Raw genomic sequence first — 13,161 nt, 5'->3', positions numbered from 1 at the left:
GGATTTACAGCTATTAGCGCCTAGAACCCAGTTTTGTCTTTTCAATGACATAGGAAGTGACAGCTGTAAAAACAAGTTTTCCAGGTCAACCAGGTTCAACATTAAGTTTTGGAAAAAGTTAGGACTTGCAGTCATGCTTCAGTTAAGAATTACGAAACCTACGTAGGTCTAGCTTGAATTGTTCTTCAAACATTCTTCATTTCTTTATGATCTAATTATGCCTTTAATAAAGCCATTAGTATAAACTCATCTGAGAAAAGAATTGACCTTCCTACCCTAGGGAACTAATCTGAATTAGCAAAACATATTTATCAAATTACTGAGGGCTCTAAACTAGCACTATTGCAGAACTGTCAAATATGATGTTGCTGCTAGTTTGTAAAAAAGCACTTTACTTCTCGTGCTGACTACAATAGTAGAACATGGGTTAATTCTAAATGCAGAGGTCATTTTTCTACGTATTATTGAGATGAGTATATTCTAAAAGAACATTATCATTCAATAGTCCTAATACTGCTGACTACAATAGAGTGTTTGGTATGTGATAGTGTCCTTCTTTTGATGGGATGCAATAGACAGAGAAAATTACATATAGCTGTGAATTTTAAAAATATAACTGATATCTCAGGTTTTACAGAGCAGGGAAGGGCACAAAGAGGGCTCATAAGTTATTGTGCAAAGGCCAGAGGTACCCAGTAATTGTCCATAATTCTTTACTTTTAATGAGGCTAGTGACCACAGATTAGATTGCATTTTATTTTAACCTGAACCTTCATAGAAAACTGGTCTGCAAAGGTCCTCCTAAAATAAAATAATTTCACAATCGCAAAGCAAGTTGGTCTGCCTAACATAAATCTGCCATCATTTCATAGTGATATTAATCTTTCTTCTTTGCAGCCTGGCATTTTATCAGTTGCATTACAAATCTCAGCTGTATACTGTGACCGCAGGGCAAATCTACAGAAGGACAGAGAAGATAAAAAGGGAATTTAGCAATAACAAATACATATATATATATATATATGTATATATATATATATATATATATATATATATATATATATATATTATAGTATACAGTGGCAGCTGGTGCTAAAACTTTTTAGGGGGGGTGCAAACAGGTCTGTACTCATCCTATAAACGAAGAACGCCAGCGGTCAAAGTTCCCCTGATACCAGGTGCTGCAGCTTCTGTGTTAACCCGGTCTTCTTTCTGGGTTCTAAATCTTCAGCCTCCTGTCCTGATTGGCTGGGACAAGAAGCCGGAAACCAGTGGTGAATTTTGACTCTCTAATATCACAAAGTGGGAGGACAACATAAAACAAGCCAATTAGAGCCTTGGGCTCTAATCTCTTTGGACCGAAAAGAAACCTATTAGTCCGGCGCACAGTGCACAGCCACACACACAGAACAATTGATTTTTAAATAAGTAATAATTTGACTAACATTTTTTTAACTTTAAGATGTTAAAAAAATGTTAGTCATATTAGTAGTTATTTAAAAAAAATAGTTTTAATATTTGATTATGCAAACTAGGGGGGCAGGTTATGCAAACTAGGGGGCGGCGCCCTTGCACCCCTTATGAACCGGCTGACACTTACAGTATTTATAATATATATATTTAATCATAGTGCCATCAACAGGCATTTTATAGGAGAATAAGGATACGTGTTACGCCACTTACTACTTTATTGTAGAACAAATTTGTTACATTACAAAATCATTTGGTCAATGATTTTGCACCTTATACATAGCCCTATATTGGGCCAACAAGTTACATTCATAAAATTTGCATAGATAACCACCTTAACCACCACTAGAGCATTTTGCTGTCTTACGTCTGGGCCACTTTTTGCGATTCGGTGCTGTGCAACTTTAACTGACAATTGCGCGGTTATGCGACGCCGTACCCAAACGAAATTTACGTCCTTTTTTTCCCACAAACAGAGCTTTCTTTTGGTGGTGTTTGATCACCTGTGCGATTTTTACTTTTTGCGCTATAAACAAAAAAAGAGCGTTTATTTTGAAAAAATAACAATATTTTTAAAATTTTTTATATGAAATTCCCCCCAAAAAAGATGTAAAAACCAATTTTTTTCTGCTACCCATGTTTGGTAAAAAAAATCGCAATAAGCGTATTTTGATTGGTTTGCGCAAAAGTTATTGCGTTTACTAACTAAGGGAAAGATTTATGTAATTTTTGGTGTTTTTTTTTTTTAACGAGTAATGGCGGCGATCTGCGATTTTTTTTGCGGTACTGCGACATTGCGGCGGACAGATCGGACCCTTGACTGACATTTTTGACACTTTTGGGGGTACCAGTGACATTACTGCAGTAATCAGTGCTATAAATATGCACTGTTACTGTAAAAATGACACTGGCAGGGAAGGGGTTAATTTTATTGGAGAGGGAGGGGTTAATGTATGCCTGGTGCTTACTAACGTGTGTGGGGGGAGGTGACTGTGTGAGACAGGGACAGATCGGATGTCCAGCTATGCTGAACACTCCGATCTGTCACTCCCTGTCACTTAGGAGATCCACCCGCTCTGTTTACACAGGCGGGCGGATCTCCAAACTGGATTCCCCGACGATCGGGGCAGAGCAGCGGCGATCGCCGCCGCTCCTCCCCTGGCCCGACTCCCGCTGTGAATGAAAACAGCGGGAGTGCGCCTACAGGGGAGGAGTCTGGCGACGTAGGTCTACGTCGTCAGACCTACAAGAGACACTTTGCCGCAGTAGTACTACGGTACTCAGCGGTAAAGTGGTTAAATAAGTAGGCAAAACAGGTGTTCAATTCAAATATACAAACTTCCTACTAATACTAAAATTTCATATAAATAAACAATGTACCTAACATATTCAAAAAAAATATTCTCAGTGTCATAAAAGGAAGAGTATACCAGGTGTATATATATATATATATATATTTTTATCCCTGAGCTTTCATGAACTCTTTACCTAAAACAAAACTAAACAGTTTACAGAAAATATGTTGGGTTCAGTTTGTGGGATTCTATTGAATTTGACATGAAGTCCAAACACACTTGAATTTAAAATCAAACCCCACTGAAGTCTTTGTTGGGAAAGGGGGGTGGGGGGCTTTAAACGGTTCTGACCATTTTTAAGTGTATCAATGAGTTCCATAGGTGCTGCTGAATTGTCTGGAATCTCCAGCCATTCCCCATTCCCATTAGGGATCCACTTCTAACTGGATCCCACAACCCACACACCAGTAACAAGGCAAAGGGTTTTATTAGGGCCAGGACAAGCCATGCAGAAAAAATAATGGTAACAAAGATCTTATCACAGTTAAAGGGATACTAAAGCTTTGTTTTTTTGGGGGTTTTTTTTTAAAAACAAACATGTTTTACTTGCCCTGCACCTGCTCTGTGTAATGGTTTTGCACAGAGCAGCCCAGATCCTCCTCTTCTTGGGTCCCTTGCAGGTGCTCCTGGCTTCTCCCTTCCAGGGACTGCACTAGGTGGGTGCTTCAGTGTGCCCCCAAAAATTCTTTAAGTACCCTCATAGCACCCCAAAATTCAGATTTTACTACTTGCATATGTCACAATTTTTTTTGTACCTGCACACTCTTTTGATACCAGAAGACTGGGGACCCCAACCGCATAAGCCGAAAATCTTTAGTTAGACCCAGCACCCTGATTTCAGACAAACAGCCTCTCTGCTGCTTCCTCAGCCATTGAGAAAACATTGTACCCACCCCCCTTCCTCAGCTCGCCTGATTTGACTTCTAAACTAAGCTGTATCAGGAGGAGGTGTCGGCAGATCGTTGGGAGAGGAGAGGAGTGGAGAGAACACGGCCTGCTATGGAGATTGGTTTACAAGAGGCAGACAGATAATTTCTCAGCTTCTGCAGTGAGTCTAAAGAAACAGCTTCTGCCAGCAATGATAGAGCAGAGGCTGTTTTTACAGTGTATGATGCAGAATGTTAGAAGAGCAGCACCAGGACAGGATCTATCCCTCCCTCCATCCATTTATCCCTCTCTCCATCCATCCCACCCTCCATCTATCCATCTATCCCTCCCTGCATCCATCCAGCGCTCCATCCCTCCCTCCATCCCTCTCTCTCTATCCCTCTATCCCATCCATCCCTCCCTCAATCCATTACTCATTCCAACCATCCCTACCTCTATCCAACCATCCCCCTCTCCATCCCACCATCTATCCCTCCATCCCTCCCTCCTTCCATCCTTTATCCATCCCTCCCTCTATCATCCATCCATCCCTCTTTCCATCCCTCCCTCTGTCCACCTTTCTATTCTTTTTTTTTTTCACAAAAAGGTGACCTTTCTATTCAACCATCCCTCCCTATATCTAATCATCCCTCCCTCCAACCACCCATCCCTTTCTCCAACCATCCCTCTCTCTCCATTTAACCATCTATCCTCCATCCATCTCTCCCTCCATCCTCTATCTCAGTGGTTCTCAATTCCGGTCCTCGGGACCCACTAACAGGCCAGATTTTAAGTATTACCTTGGGGGATGCAGACTAGAATACTGCAATCACTGAGCAGCAAATGAGATCACCTGTGATGTAATTTAGTTATCTTGCAAACCTGGCCTGTTGGTGGGTCCCGAGGACCGGAGTTGAGAACCACTGCTCTATCTATCCCTCCTTCAATCCTCCATCCATCCCTCCCTCCATCCTTCATCTATCCCTCCTTCAATCCTCCATCTATCCTTCCTTCTATCCTTCATCAATCCCACCCTCTATCCATCCATCCCTCAATCTCTCTATTTAACCATCCCTCCCTCCCAATCTTTCTACAACCATCTCTCCAACCATCCCTCCCTCTATCCATCCCTTTCTCCAACCATCCCTCTCTCCATCATCCAATCATCCCTCCCTCCATCCATCCCTCTATCCACCCAACCATCCCTCCCTTCATCCATCCATTCATCCCTCCCTCCAACCATCCCTCCCTCCAACCAACCCTCCATCCATCCATCCCTCCCTTCATCCATCCCTCCCTCATCCAACCACCCATCCCTCCATTTATCCCTCCCTCCAACCATCCATCTCTCCATCCATCCAACCATCCCTCCCTCCATCTGGGCCATGAGGCCAGGACTTATGCACACAGGTGGCTGAGCCCATTCAGTTTAATTGCAGCCCAGGTGCAATGTACAGCCGGGCTGTCACTGACATTAATAGTTGTGTGCTGCTGTATTACTCTATACAGTGATTATAAACACAAGTACAGCAGTGTACAACTATTCATGTCAGTGACAGGCTGTACATTGCACTTGGGCTGCAATTACACTAAATGGGCTCAGCCACCTGTGTGCATGAGCACTGAATCTCTATAAAAGTAATGCAAACTTTCTCTCTTTACTACCTCTCCCTTCTCATGTTACTGTAAATTATATCCCATGTTGAATTTATACCATCACCAAATGCAATATTTTCAAGAAATACAGCTCATTCACAACTCATCACTCTATTGCATGCTTGAATGCTACACTCTGTACATAGACCGCTCTTGAACCCTGCATTGTGTACAATGCGCGCTCCTGAACTAGACTGTATGTAGCACACTCCTGATCTCTGCACTGTGTACGTAGTGCATTCCTGATCTCTGCCCTGTGCGTGTAGCGCATTCCTGATCTCTCAACTGTGTATGTAACACATTCTTAACCTCTGCACTGTGTACGTAGCAAACTCCTGATCTCTGCCTTGTGTAAGTAGCGCATTCCTGATCTCTCCACTGTGTACGTAACGCATTCCTGATCTCTGCACTGTGTATGTAGCACACTCCTGATCTCTGCCCTGTGTATGTAGCACACTCCTGATCTCTGCACTTAGCGTATTCCTGATCTCTCCACTGTGTATGTAACGCATTCCTGATCTCTGCACTGTGTATGTAACGCATTCCTGATCTCTGCACTGTGTATGTAACGCATTCCTTATCTCTGCACTTTGTACATAGCACACTCCTGATCTCTGCCTTGTGTAAGTAGTGCATTTCTGATCTCTGCACTGTGTACGTAGCACACTCCTGATCTCTGCCTTGTGTAAGTAGCGCATTTCTGATCTCTGCACTGTGTACGTAGCACACTCCTGATCTCTGCCTTGTGTAAGTAGCGCATTCCTGATCTCTCCACTGTGTACGTAACACATTCCTGATCTCTCCACTGTGTACGTAACGCATTCCTGATCTCTGCACTGTGTAAGTCGCGCATTCCTGATCTCTGCACTGTGTAAGTCGCGCATTCCTGATCTCTGCACTGTGTACATAGCGCATTCCTGATCTCTGCACTGTGTAAGTAGCACATTCCTGATCTCTGCACTGTGTACGTAGCGCATTCCTGATCTCTGCACTGTGTATGTAGCGCATTCCTGATCTCTGCACTGTGTACGTAGCGCATTCCTGATCTCTGCACTGTGTATGTAGCACACTCCTGATCTCTGCACTGTGTACGTAGCGCATTCCTGATCTCTGCACTGTGTACGTAGCATATTCCTGATCTCTCCACTGTGTATGTAACGCATTCCTGATCTCTGCACTGTGTATGTAACGCATTCCTGATCTCTGCACTGTGTATGTAACGCATTCCTGATCTCTGCACTTTGTACATAGCACACTCCTGATCTCTGCCTTGTGTAAGTAGCGCATTTCTGATCTCTGCACTGTGTACGTAGCACACTCCTGATCTCTGCCTTGTGTAAGTAGCGCATTTCTGATCTCTGCACTGTGTACGTAGCACACTCCTGATCTCTGCCTTGTGTAAGTAGCGCATTCCTGATCTCTCCACTGTGTACGTAACACATTCCTGATCTCTCCACTGTGTACGTAACGCATTCCTGATCTCTCCACTGTGTACGTAACGCATTCCTGATCTCTGCACTGTGTAAGTCACGCATTCCTGATCTCTGCACTGTGTACATAGCGCATTCCTGATCTCTGCACTGTGTAAGTAGCACATTCCTGATCTCTGCACTGTGTACGTAGCACATTCCTAATCTCTGCACTGTGTATGTAGCGCATTCCTGATCTCTGCACTGTGTACGTAGCGCATGTGACAGGCAAACTAATAGATCTTGCTCCCCTTTTAAGCAGCAGGAGCAATAGATGCTTTTACCTAGCACCTACCTAACTAGGAAGGTGCTACAACTGCACTATGTAAGTAGCGCATTCCTGATCCCTGCACGGTGTATGTAGCACATTCCTGATCTCCGCACTGTGTACGTAGCGCATTCCTGATCTCCGCACTGTGTACGTAGCGCATTCCTGATCTCCGCACTGTGTACGTAGCGCATTCCTGATCTCTGCACTGTGTATGTAGCACATTCCTGATCTCCGCACTGTGTACGTAGCGCATTCTTGATCTCCGCACTGTGTACGTAGCGCATTCCTGATCTCCGCACTGTGTACGTAGCGCATTCCTGAACTCTGCACTGTGTACGTAGCGCATTCCTGATCTCTGCACTGTGTATGTAGCACACTCCTGATCTCTGCATTGTGTATGTATCACACTCCTGATCTCTGCATTGTGTAGGTAGCACGTTCCTGATTTCTGCACTGTATACATAGCACACTCCTGATCTCTGCACTGTGTCAGTAGCGCATTCCTGATCTCCGCACTTTGTCTATAGCACATTCCTGATCTCTGCACTGTTTCTGTAACACATTCCTGATCTCTGCACTGTGTCTGTAGCACATTCCTGATCTCTGCACTGGTTATATGTGTAAAAACATATTACAATAGATGCTAACGCATTTCGGCTATGCAGACTTCCTCATAGCATACAAAAATATTTTAAAATAACTTCTATACATAGTCTGACAAACATCCTCCAAAGAGGCGGTATTCCATTAGTTAAAAACAATTAGAGCAATTACCATCAAGACAAAACACAAAAAAAAGGAAAAGAAAACAAAAAAAGACACAGAAAAAAGGCAGAGGTGGCACAATTCATATATATATATAAAAAGGGAGCTAATAATAAACATTGCTGGGATCTACACTATATTATCAAAAGTATTGGGACAGCTGCCTCTACACGCACATGAACTTTAATGGTATCCTAGTTTTAGTCTGTAGGGTTCAATATTGATTTGGCCCACCCTTTGCAGCTATAACAGCTTCAACTCTTCTAGGAAGGCTGTCCACAAGGTTTAGGAGTGTGTCTATGGGAATGTTAGACCATTCTTCCAGAAACAAATTTGTGAGGTAAGGCACTAATGTGGGATGAGAAGGCCTGGCTCGCAGTCTCTGTCTAACATTCATTTAGACAAACCCCTAAACCTTATGGACAGCCTTCCCAGAAGAGTTGAAGCTGTTATAGCTGCAAAGGGGGTGCCAACTCAATATTGAACCCTACGGACTAAGACTGGGATGCCATTAAAGTTCATGTGCATGTAAAGGAAGGCATCCCAATACTTATGGTAATATAGTGTATCTAGTGGTTGCAAACACATACACACAATCACTACACAATTCATAAAAAAAAGATTGGTGTCCATTCTATTGTTTAGGCCCTGAGGTGCCCTTGTGTTAAGGGTGTGTATCCACCACTACTCACGTTAAAGTAGAATACGATGCGTATCTCCACCTCACAAAGGTTTCTTAACCTGTTCAATGCCAAAAATAGAGAATGTGTCAAGACTCCCTTTATGTTTTTCACAAAAGTGTTTGAAACCTTGGGTATAGTTTTTGCTTTAATGTTGTTGGCATCATTAAAATGTTCTGATACTCTAATCACTGGCTAATCTCTATATGGGGTGGCGGGAGGAAATGTTTTTGTTCACCTTTAATAATCATTCAAGTTGGATATTGCCTGGTACAGCATTGAGAAGGAAGGGGTTTAGTTGTATGTGCTGTCAATGACACCAAGGTACAAGATTAATCTAAAAAAAAGAACCTTGCCTATGGGCTACTACAGACCATAAATATATCTAGGTATCACCATTATCATATGCCAAAAATGAAGAAAGCTGAAGCTTATTCCCTATAAAAGATGTGTTTCTATATACACAATTTAAAATCAAATACCATGGCACATTCAAGCATTCTGATTCGTTGGATACCTGGCATTTAAGACATATCTTGTGTTTTGTATCTTCTTATATCAATAAATAATTACAAAGCTGTCATCAAACATATATCGTAAAGCCTTGAACTTTGTAAGTCCCACAAAGGCAAGCATCCCTAAACAATAAAACCTCCACAAAGTATCATGACACATATCCTCTTCCCATTTTTAAGGTCATTTTACCTGCTGACTAGAAATGAGCTCATTATCTGGCCTGAATGTAAGTATAGGGCGTTTGGTGTATACAAACATAACAGCATCTGGCTGTCAAGGGTTGCTAAGGAAGCTACAAGTGCTTGCACCTGCTGCATCCTTACCAACCACTGACATCACCTGGTCAATTCATTTGCATGAGCAATGGACGGGTTGCCTATATATGGCTGTATGGCCATATTTGGGCAATGACATCACCACTATCCCCACCTTTTCCCTTGTATAGCACAGGGAGCTGAGATTGGTCATGTGTGTTGGGTTGTTTTATTTTCGACAAGTTGACAGACAGTGGGCATGTTGATTGACAGTGGATTTACAATGAAGGACATTTTTGGGAGATTTTTATTTTTTTAACCACTTGCTGCCAGTATAACTTAGATATACTAGGTACATGATTTGACACTTCCAGGTCTGGGGTCTGTATGATTAGACACAGCAGAAGCTGATCTGTGGGTACCACAGATTTTATGTCTGCCAGCACCCGCCGATCATTAGGCAGAGAGCCAGAATGGCGATCTGCCTATGTAAACAAGGCAGATCACCATTCTGTCAGTACAGAAGGCATGGATCCTGCATAGTAGGGACATGGATCTATGTCTTCCTCTAGTAAAAGCAACTTCCAACACAGTGCACAAACACTGGCTAGGCACACAGTTAACCCTTTGATTGTCCCTGATGCTTAACCCCTTCCCAGCCAGTGTAATTAGTACAGTGACAGTGCATATTTTTAGCACAGATCACTGTAAAAGTGTCACTGGTCCCTAAAAAGTGTCAAAAATGTCAGTTAGTGTCCCAACTTTCCAGCGCAATATTGCAGTCCCACTATAAGTCGCTGAATAAAAATAAATAAATAAAAATATCCCATAGTTTGTAGACATTATAATTTTTGCGCAAACCAATCAATCCACGCTTATTGGGATTTTCTTTACCAAAAATATTTAGCAGAATACATATTGGCCTAAATTGATGAAGAAATTCGATTTTTTTTTTCATTTTTGTTATTAGATATGTTATATAGCAGAAAGTAAAAAATATTGTTTTTTTCAAAATTGTCTGCATTTTTTTTCTTTAGAGCGCAAAGAAATAAAAAGTGCAGTGGTGGTCAAATACCACCAAAAGAAAGCTCTATTTATGGGTACAGTTTTGCATGACCAAGCAATTGTCAGTTAAAATAACGCAGTGCGGTATCACAAAAAATGGCCTGATCATGAAGGAAGGTGGGGGGGGGGGGTAAATCTTTCGGGAGGTCAAGTGGTTAACCACTTGCCGACCGCCTCCTGTATATTTACTGCGGCACGCAGCCGCTTACAGGCAAAGTGACGTGGTACTACGTCGCTTGCCGAAAAGCCTGTAGGAGGCGAGCGCGAGCCGCCGGAGGCACGCTCCCGCCCCCGCTCATTCCTTGCCTAGCCAGCGCGTGTGACTGGCAGCTCCAATGGCGGCCGGCCACTCGCGATCTCCAACAGGAGAGGGAGAAAGACAGACGGCTAATGTAAACACAGCCGTCTGTCATTCTCACTGAAGTAGGCACAGAGGCTATGTGGTCCTGCTATATAGGATCGCATGTCTCTGTGGTTACTTCACTAGCCAAGCCCCCTAAGAGTTAGAATAATGCCCCTAGGGACACACTTAACCCCTTGATCACCAATAAAGTTAACTCGTTCCCTGCCAGTATCATTTTAACAGTAACAGTGCATATGTATAGCACTGATTACTGTAGTAATGTCACTGGTACCCCCAAAAGTGTCAAAAATGTCAGTCAGGTCTTGATACCACTTGCCCTGCATGTGTCTACCTTCCCCCCCCCCCCACCCTGGTGTTGTGGTGTGTATTAGTTTAGGGTACATGTTTTGTTTTTTTTTCTTTTTTTCTCTTTCTTTCCCCATTCTCTCTCTCTCTCTCTCTCTCCCTTCCCTCACTTCCCCCCCCCACTCCCTACCATGCGATGCCTCCCCTCCCTTGTCCTCTATGCTCTCTGCTGGTTGGTCATGCCAATCGGCGAGCACTCCCCACGCCTTCTGCGAACGCCTTACCACAATGTGCCTTGTGACTCCGCCCCCCCCTCCCACCTCCTCCCCCTCATGGGCGTGATTGTTGAACCCCATGCAGGGGGAGGACGATATGTTTGGTCCCCTCCACATGGGACGCTTATTTCTTGTAGCTCCTACTAGCCTTCTCCTATGTGTCTTCACAAGCCCCGTTTGTGTCCCTCGTTCTACCCTGCCCCGTCTGGGCAGCTCAAGGTGTTTTTTGTTTTCATATACAGATCTCTAGGCTGCCTTCCATTCCTGTGGACCTCGGGGTGATTTCATTTGTAAAAGGAGACTCTCTTCTCGCCTACTGTTTATAGGCTGTTATGCATTTGTCTTTTTATGTACTATATATTTTGCACTGGAATATGCTACTTTCAAATGTATTGTATATTCTTTGTTTCTATATGGCGTTCATTTCATGTAATGCTCTTTACCTTTTTCTCAATAAACTGTTTTGAAAAAAAAAAAAAAAAAAAAATGTCAGTCAGGGGTCCGATCTGTCCGCCGCAATGTTGCAGTCCTGCAAAAAAAAAAACGCATATCGCCACCATGACTAGTTAAAAAAAACAACAATAAAAATGACAAAAATCTTTCCCGCAGTTAGTAAACACAATAACTTTTGCGCAAACCAATAAAAATACGCTTATTGCAATTTTTTTTACCAAAAATATGTAGCAGAAAACAAATTGGCCTAAAATGTTAAAAACATTTGATTTTTACATTTTTTTGAGAATTTCATATAAAAAAATGTGAAAAATATTGTTATTTTTCAAAATTGTCGCTCTTTTTTTGTTTATAGCGCAAAAAATAAAAATTGCACAGGTGATCAAATACCACCAAAAGAAAGCTCTGTTTATGGGAAAAAAAAAGCATTTCAATTTAATTTGGGTACAGTGTCACACAACCGCGCAATTGTCCGTTAAAGTCATGCAGTGCCGAATCGCAAAATAGGGCCTGGTCTTTGAGCAGCCAAATCTTCCGGGGGTGAAGTGGTTAATAAAGGACTTGTCAAACCTATAGGTATCTTTATTTCTAGGTTACATTTTTTTTGTGAATGTGTAGGGCTACTATGTACCGCTTACTAATTCACATTAAGGCCCCTTTCACACAGGCGGACCGTTCAAATCTGGACGGATGGAAACCCTATTTTCCATCCGTCCAGCGGATCGGATGGGATGGGATGAGAATGGACAGACAGTCCGTTCCCATCCGATTCCCCCATAGAGAAGAATGGGGACTTGACAGCTATGTCTCTGCACACAGCACGGAGACACAGCTGTCATCCTCCTGCTCAGCGGCGGATCGATCCCCCGCTAAGAAAAACGGAGTCCGCCTGACGGACTCTGTGTGTGAAAGGGCCCAAGGGGTGGGCGATATCACCCCTGGAAAGGCACCCCCATGTTGAGGGCAGGTGGCCTGGTATTGTTTAGGAAGGAGGGAGAGATTCTGTCTCTAGGAAGTGTTACAGCAAAAGTAACATTTTTGGAAAAAAAAAAAGCACACAGATCCGAACCCTCCAAAGGTCCCACAAAATATACAGCAGACTCTTTGAGGGGTCTGTATTCTGCCCCTCTTTCATGTATTTTTTATGTCTTGTATTGAACTGCATGAGGTTATCATTTTTCTGTGGTATGCTGACATCTAGTGGGGGTTTTGAGCTACTACAATTTGTTTACTAATGTGATTTTAGTATCTTCCTCTGTTTTAATTTCCTGTTTATGCTAGCTAGACCCTCCCCATTTCTTTCTTCTTTTCTCAGTCAGTGTTGGTATTCAAAGAGACAAGGCTTTAGAAATTCATTGTCTTTTTACACTTCAAAATACTTTAAAAAAAAAAACATCCTCTTTACTGCGATTAGCT

Source organism: Pelophylax lessonae, assembly GCF_965119305.1.
Source record: "Pelophylax lessonae genome assembly, chromosome: 3".
In the NCBI taxonomy this organism is placed as follows: Eukaryota; Metazoa; Chordata; class Amphibia; order Anura; family Ranidae; genus Pelophylax; species Pelophylax lessonae.
The sequence above is the reverse complement of the archived record's forward strand: the minus strand, read 5'-3'. Positions refer to the sequence as shown.